This window comes from Bison bison, unplaced genomic scaffold, assembly GCF_000754665.1.
Source record: "Bison bison bison isolate TAMUID 2011002044 unplaced genomic scaffold, Bison_UMD1.0 scf7180017863957, whole genome shotgun sequence".
NCBI classification, from domain to species: domain Eukaryota; kingdom Metazoa; phylum Chordata; class Mammalia; order Artiodactyla; family Bovidae; genus Bison; species Bison bison.
The window spans coordinates 2,286,497-2,293,597 of record NW_011494529.1 but is presented as its reverse complement, the minus strand read 5'-3'; positions in this window follow the sequence as shown (position 1 = coordinate 2,293,597).

The following is a 7,101-nucleotide window of genomic DNA, read 5'->3' as shown; positions in this document are numbered from 1 at the left end:
CAGTACCATGACTGGAAAGCATCAATTCTTTGATGTTAAGCCTTCTTTATGGTCTAACTCTCACAACTCAATACAATTCTCTAGGTTAAGACAAAAGTCACAATGGCAGTGCCTTATATCTGTGAAAATGCCAGGCTCCAATAAGCCAAGTGGCATCAGGGAACTGATTTGATTTCTGACCCTCACCTACCACTTTAGAAAATTTATGCCATTTCTTTCAGACTTAGTTTCCCCATCTGTAGAATGGGGGTGCCACCTAATAATGGGATATGCTCATGAATATTCATTCATTATCAATTGTTTTTAATTGTGTCCACACAGGAATTGAGTCAGCTGTTCTAAAACCACTTTGGGCTGGTAAATGTGGAGGTCCTGTTTGCAACCTCGAGAAAACCACCCCTGAGCAGATCAATAAGTTTCAAGAAACTATGGCACTGAGATTTCAGAGAGAAGGAATGCTTTGTGAACCAAATTTTTAGTAACATATAGAAAATCATATTCATGTGTGCATAAGTCATCAGGCCCTGAACCCTTGATCTCCATATCTCTGATGCAGAAAGATTAATCTTAGGAAGAATAACTGACAACCCATTGCTTCAGGCTGCAGAGAAAAATGAAAATGTCCTCTGCCAATGTGATTCATATTACAATATTTATGCACGTCCTGCACTATCTGGTCTTGTTTGAATGAAAGAAACTTCGTCAACTATCCTGTTGGAAGATATACATGTTTTTTCCTTTTTGTATCACTCTCAGAATTGTTAGATGCTAAAAAAAGAGGCCTGTTTCTTGCTCACACAATCTCATCTATGAGTTAGGCATTCCTAGGGAAGCAATATGGCTTGGTGGGATTTTGTGAGATTGTCCTGTTACCAAATTCTGACTCGACTATTTTCTTAACCTTTGCAAGCTCCAGTGTTCTCATTAGGGAAGTTGGGGTGAAAACGGCATCCACCTCATTGTAAGAAATAAATGAGGGGAACTCCCTGGCTGCCCAGTGGTTAAGAGTTCACCTTCCAATGTAAGAGGTGCAGGTTCAATCTCTGGTCGGGAAGCTGGGATCCCACATGCCTCAGGGCCAAAAAAAAAAAACACAAAACAATGGCAAAACACAAAATAGAAGCAATATTGTAACAAATTCATTAAGGCTTTACAAATGGTCCACATCAAAAAATATTAAAAAAAAGAAATGAGATAGTGCTGGTTAAATATATTAGAGAAAGACCCTAACATTTAATGCACGTTAGCCATCACTGTTTGGGGATTTCTGAGAAAGAAGAAGTGTACTTACATTGGGAAAAGTCTGGTAGGCTGATACTTATTCTGATTTTGGGACTGTTCCTCATTGCTGGTATGTTCCAACGTATGAGGATATGGGAATAAGAGTAGAAATAAGGGCCCTTGAATCAAGGCTAACCCCCTTCCTTTCCTACCTCTACTTTAGCCCTGCAATGTGAGGAATCTTATGCACATGCCCGGAAAGCCCAACCTCAATGTTCAAGCTCTGTCTACATGCCCACCCAAATGCAAAGAGTAGTCCCTAGATTATACCCTCAAAATTTTGAGTATGCACACCTGTGACAAAGCCTGTTCTCATTATTGGGAGATGGACAGGTGAAGAGACTCTACAAGTCATAAAAGCAAATTGGGGCCATTTGTGTAGGAATTTCAGGGTGCCAAGTACCAACAGAATGGCCTACAAGGGACAGTGAAGGATCTTGGTGGACTTGTTCCCTTAGCCTGATGGACATTCAACCTGTGGGGAGGGTACAGTTATAGGAGAGCCAAAGCCAGGGATCTCTAAAGCGCGGGGCCCAGGAGAAGAGCCTGGGGCTGGAAGTGGTACTGAATTCATCTCTTGGAGGGTATGGCAACCCATTCTAGTATTCTTCCCTGGAGAATCCCTATGGACAGGAGAGCCTGGCAGGCTATAGTCTATGGGGTCACTTTATTGAGACATAATTTATATACTATGCAATTGACTCATTTAAAGTAAACAATTCAATTGTTTTACATATAGATGTAGAGTTAGGCAACCACCACGCCACTCAGTTGACTTCTGCTTCGGTAGTTGGTGGAGAGGGTGCAGAATCTACTCTCGGTCCACTCAACACATCTGCCTGTGAGGAGCATGAGAAGGGGAGACTGGAATTGGTTCCTTCTCAGGGGATCTGTCTTCCCCATGGCCTCTTATAAAATGTGTTGCTGCACTGACTTTGATTCTGATATTTAAAGATGTGAATTTCTGGTACCACATGGCCTCAAAGTGCAGTCCAATATCTTTATGAGGATTCAATCAAGAAATGGTGATTTATTTTTCCCCAAACTGAAAAACAAAACAACAACAAAAAATCCTGCCCATCATGGACTCACCAAAAGATGATTCATCAACCTTCAACATAGTATTTTTCTCAGGCATTTTTAAGGGAAATTTTGATGACATGAAATTTTCACTTTATACATGTATCAGAATCTAATTTTCAAGAAAGATGCAACTTCACTCTAGACAGGAACACAAAAGCAGCATTTTGCTTGGTCTGGAGCTCTTAGATGACCCAGAGTCTTGCAAGTGCAGCCTGTGACTCAACATCAGACCTGTCAATGTGGCCATTTCCTAAATTCCATTGACAGTGCATCTTAGTTAAAAAACAAAAACAGGGGCTTCCTTGGTGGTCCAGTGGTTAAGAATCCACACTTCCATCGCAGGGTGCACGGGTTCAATCCCTGGTCAGGGAACTAAAATCTTGTATGCTGCATGGTGCAGTTAAAAAATAAGTAAATAAAAACCTAGAGGGGTGTGATCAGGTGGGATGTGGGAGGGAGGTTCAAGAAGGAGGGAACATACATATACCTATGGCTGATTCATGTTGACATACGGCAGAAACCAACATGATATTGTAAAGTGATTACTCTCCAATTAAAAATAAATTTAAATTAAAAAAATTCAAAAACCATTAAAACAACAATAGCAACAAACCACCTTTGGCACCTCCATGATTACACACAACTATCCTTCATTATGGCAGCTCCTGAGTTGGGATAGTATATTTGAATAGTGAGTACCAGTTTATCCAAATCAATTTGGCCTCCCCCAAGATTCCAAGAGCAAGTAGTAAGAGTTTGGATAGCAAAAAAATGTATCCTGAAATTCATTTGAGTTGATTTGGCTCCAGCATTCTGACAGCAAGTGTTGGGTAGTGGAGATAGCTATATGTTTATTTAAGATTATATTTGTGTTGTTGTTGGTTAGTCACTCAGTAGTGTCTGACTCTTTTGTGACCCCATGGACTGCAGCTCGCCAGGCTCCTCTATTCATGGAGTTCTCCAGGCAAGAATACTGGTATGGGTTACCATTTCCTCCTCCAGAGGATCTTCCCCACCCAGGGATCAAACCTGAGTCTCCTGCATTGGCAGGAGGGTTCTTTACCACTGAGCTACCAGGGAAGTTCTCTGTACTAATACATGGGTAATATTAAAGAATCACACAAAAATAGTCATTTTAATAGATGAAATAAATGCAAATAGCAATTCCAATCACTGTGCTAGATCCCTGGAGTATGTGTCTTGTTTTGGAGATCATTCTAACTGGTCAAGAACCACGAGTGTCCTCGGGTCACCATGCAGAGCGGCCATAAAACACTGTGATCTGTATCACTGGTTTTCAGAATAATTCTCTGCTCTCTTCTATATTCACAGCTATTAGCCTGCCTCATGCTTGGGGTGACTGCCTTTTCTTCATGTCACTTCATTTTATCACTTTATAAGTTTTGATGGTATTAGCAGATTTGTAATAGCTTCTCCCTCTACTGTTTCACAGTAGATCAAACATTAGCATTAAATGGGCAGTTTCTGATTTCTCCTTAAAATAGAATCCTAATTGTGTTTAAAACTACCTTCTCCCTGGGTGGTTTCTCAATAATAGTTGCCAAAATGCTGAAAAGTTTCTGTCCTTCAAGAAGGAGCAAGTTACATCTGGCCTACTCTTGCCTCATCCTGAATTCCAGATAACCATCTGGCTTTTGCTGACCCTTAGAGAGGCAAGCAGGGCCTTTACTCATGAGCAACGGCTGCCAGTGTATGTGAGACTTTCAATTCAGTTTAATTAATATTTCTGAAACCTTACTATGTACATGGTTCAGTAGTCTGTTTGTTGTTCCAGTTTATGTTAGCATTGGGTTAATGAAAGGGATTATTTTTGTGAAAAATAGCTATCATATAAGAGCCATTCAGATTTTTCACTTCATCTTCATATCCAATCATCAGTAAAAAGAAGGTTAGTTTGTCTATGATAGTAGTATTCAAAGGTATTTGAGAAGCCCAAAGTCTTTTCCCTAAGATTGTACTTGGAACTATAGTATGCAAAAGAGAGGAGAAGGTTCTGGTTAATTTAGACACAGGAGCCCCAGGTCCCACCTACATGGCCTTCTCTTGCCACTAAATCCTAATTCTCTTCTTTGTAGAAAACAAGAAAAGAGCTGGGTGGGGGAGAGATCGAAACATATGGACTAGAATCTCTGCTTTGTAAGAAATGATATGAATGTGTAACTTTGAGATGGGTATACTCAACCTCTCTGTGCCTCTGTTGGCTTGTTTTAAAGATAGAACTAATAATATTTACTTCCCGGAATGACTATGAGCCTCCAATGAAAAGCCTGGCTCCTTGCTCTGCTACAGTCACTCTGCTCCAAGCAGGCCCAAATTTCCTGAGCAAGAAAAAGCACAGCCATTACAATTGCTCTCAACCCAAGCCAAGGTACACAGGTGAGGAGGAAATTCTGCCTGAGGCTCCATCTGGGCAGCAACACCAATGGGTAAAAAAACAGACCGAAAACTTGGATGTGTAGCCATAAGATTTATGATCCATACTGACTCCTTCCTGTCAGGGAGAGAAACCACAGTTCTGCAGTACCGCAGATGTTCTCCATAAGGTCTTCCTGACTAGCCCACTTTCTCCTAAATGTATTTATAAGTTACTTTGTTTCTAATAATTACATTTTAGGTCTTTCCCTCCTCCCATATCAGAGTCCATCTCCTTATTCTCCTTCGGATCAGTCCTGCCCCACTCCATGAAAATGATTGTGAATGTGCTTTGTAATGATCACAAACTGTTCACATGTGAGTTACCATTACTGTCTTTTATACAAGTTTCTTCTATTCAAACATATCGTGCTTTCTGATGTTTATTAATCATTGTCTTGGATCAGCTTTGTTTTTCCTTTGTCTTCTTTCAAAATAACTGACCTCTGCCCTTGAAACCTGAATCTGAGAAGACCTAGAACTGGGGCCTCTGCAGGGAGAACTTGACTTTCATTGTTTTATCCTTTTGTGCCCCATAAGCTAATTTTGTTTTCCCAGAGTAGAAGAAAGATGAGGCAAGATGCCACACCAGATATGCTGCTGACTGGGGTTCATTTCATTACCAGGCCATTCGCCGCTTGGAATCGTCTATGGCTGGTGCCACAGATGCCAATGCCCTTTTCAATCATGAGGGTGCTGGGTGTTCCAACCTGTATTTGATTCATTTCATGGCCCCTTTCTCCTCTCCATTCTCACTGATGTGTTTCAGTATCTGCATTGTTTTGAGAAGAGGAAAATAAGGTCCTAACTGGAATTGTTTTGAGGGGCAGACATAGGGAGGTAGAACCCGTGATCACGGAGGGTTGGCAGCTGGTGGCCAGAGTTGTGGATCTCTCTTCAACCTGGAGGGACCTTGGGCTACACAGGTGGGAGGTGTGGGCGAAAGGAGGTGAACGTGGCAGGCAACTCATTGTTCAGATGTGACACTTCAACCCCTACAGCATCAGAGGTACTTGCCAAGAGCCCCACCCTTCTTTGGAAAGGGTGAGTTATTGACTGTGAAGGAAACACAAATAATGGAGGTTATTTCCGTGCAGAGACAACATGAGCCAGGGTGCTCTTTTAGGTAGTAAGTCTTATCAACAATGGCTTCCCTAAGTGCCTCCAAAGTGTCTATCCATTAGGGCCCAAGGAGGCGCTTTGATTCTCCCTTGGAGGGGAGAGCAGTTTAATAAATCACCCAGTGAATGGAGCATCTAAATTCAATAATTGTGAAGTGCAGATAAATCACTGCTGTCAATGCTGACTTAGACTTTATTCATTCAAAACAGTTAAATTCAAACAGCATCCAGACATTCACGGCTCACAACCCCTGGCTACTGGGCTAGAATGTCTTCCCGGAGTTGGGCCTCCTTCCTGGTTGTCTGTTGGGAAGTGGGAAAGGAGGAAGTAGGTTGAATTACAGCCAGAGAGATGACCCGTTCAAGCAACAGAGAGATCGTGGAGGCTCAAAGTTAATAATTCATCGTACTGTCGGCTGTGTGTTAGGCTTCATCCTCAGAGTTGCTGATGGAAAGGCGATCAGGCTCTGGCATCTTACTCCAGCTGCACAGCTGGGCCTTCTAACACATTATCTGTGGTTAATTTGCTTACCAGTGAGGTGAGGGCGTGACACAAGGGTACATGATAGTAGCTGGAAGTTTCATAAATTCAAGTTGAACCAAGACTGGGAGGCTAATTCCATCTCCTCCCCCAGATTCTTCCCCATAAAATATGGGGCATTTCTAGCCCCTCCATTCAACCCTAAGTACATTTCATGTAAAATGCAAGAAAGTGTAACTCTTATATTTATAAACATGCCAACTTGTAAATGGTTGAATAGGTATTTGAATTATTGTTTGTTAAATATTTAAGCTGAATCCCTCATCCATCAGTTCTCATGAGAAGGCAGGGGACAGATTTATGATGCTGGAGGTTTTCTGGTTAGTTGGCAGTTGGCATCTCCATTAATTATGGCTCACACAGTAGGGTCTGTAGTGATAATCATAGCACTGAAAATCAGGGTCTCTATTATTCCTTTTAAAGGGGACTAATGCAACAAGAGCTGCTGACATGAAAAGGAAGATGCCATCTCTGAATGGTTGCTGCCACTTTCTGAGGCTTTGGTGGGTCTGATTGTTTCTCTGACTACAGCATAGTTTAAAGATCAACTTTTAAGAGACAGACAGACCTAGATTTCAGTTCTAGGTCCCTTGCTTTCTGATTCTGTGAACCTGAACAACTTACTTTATTCCTCTGAAACAG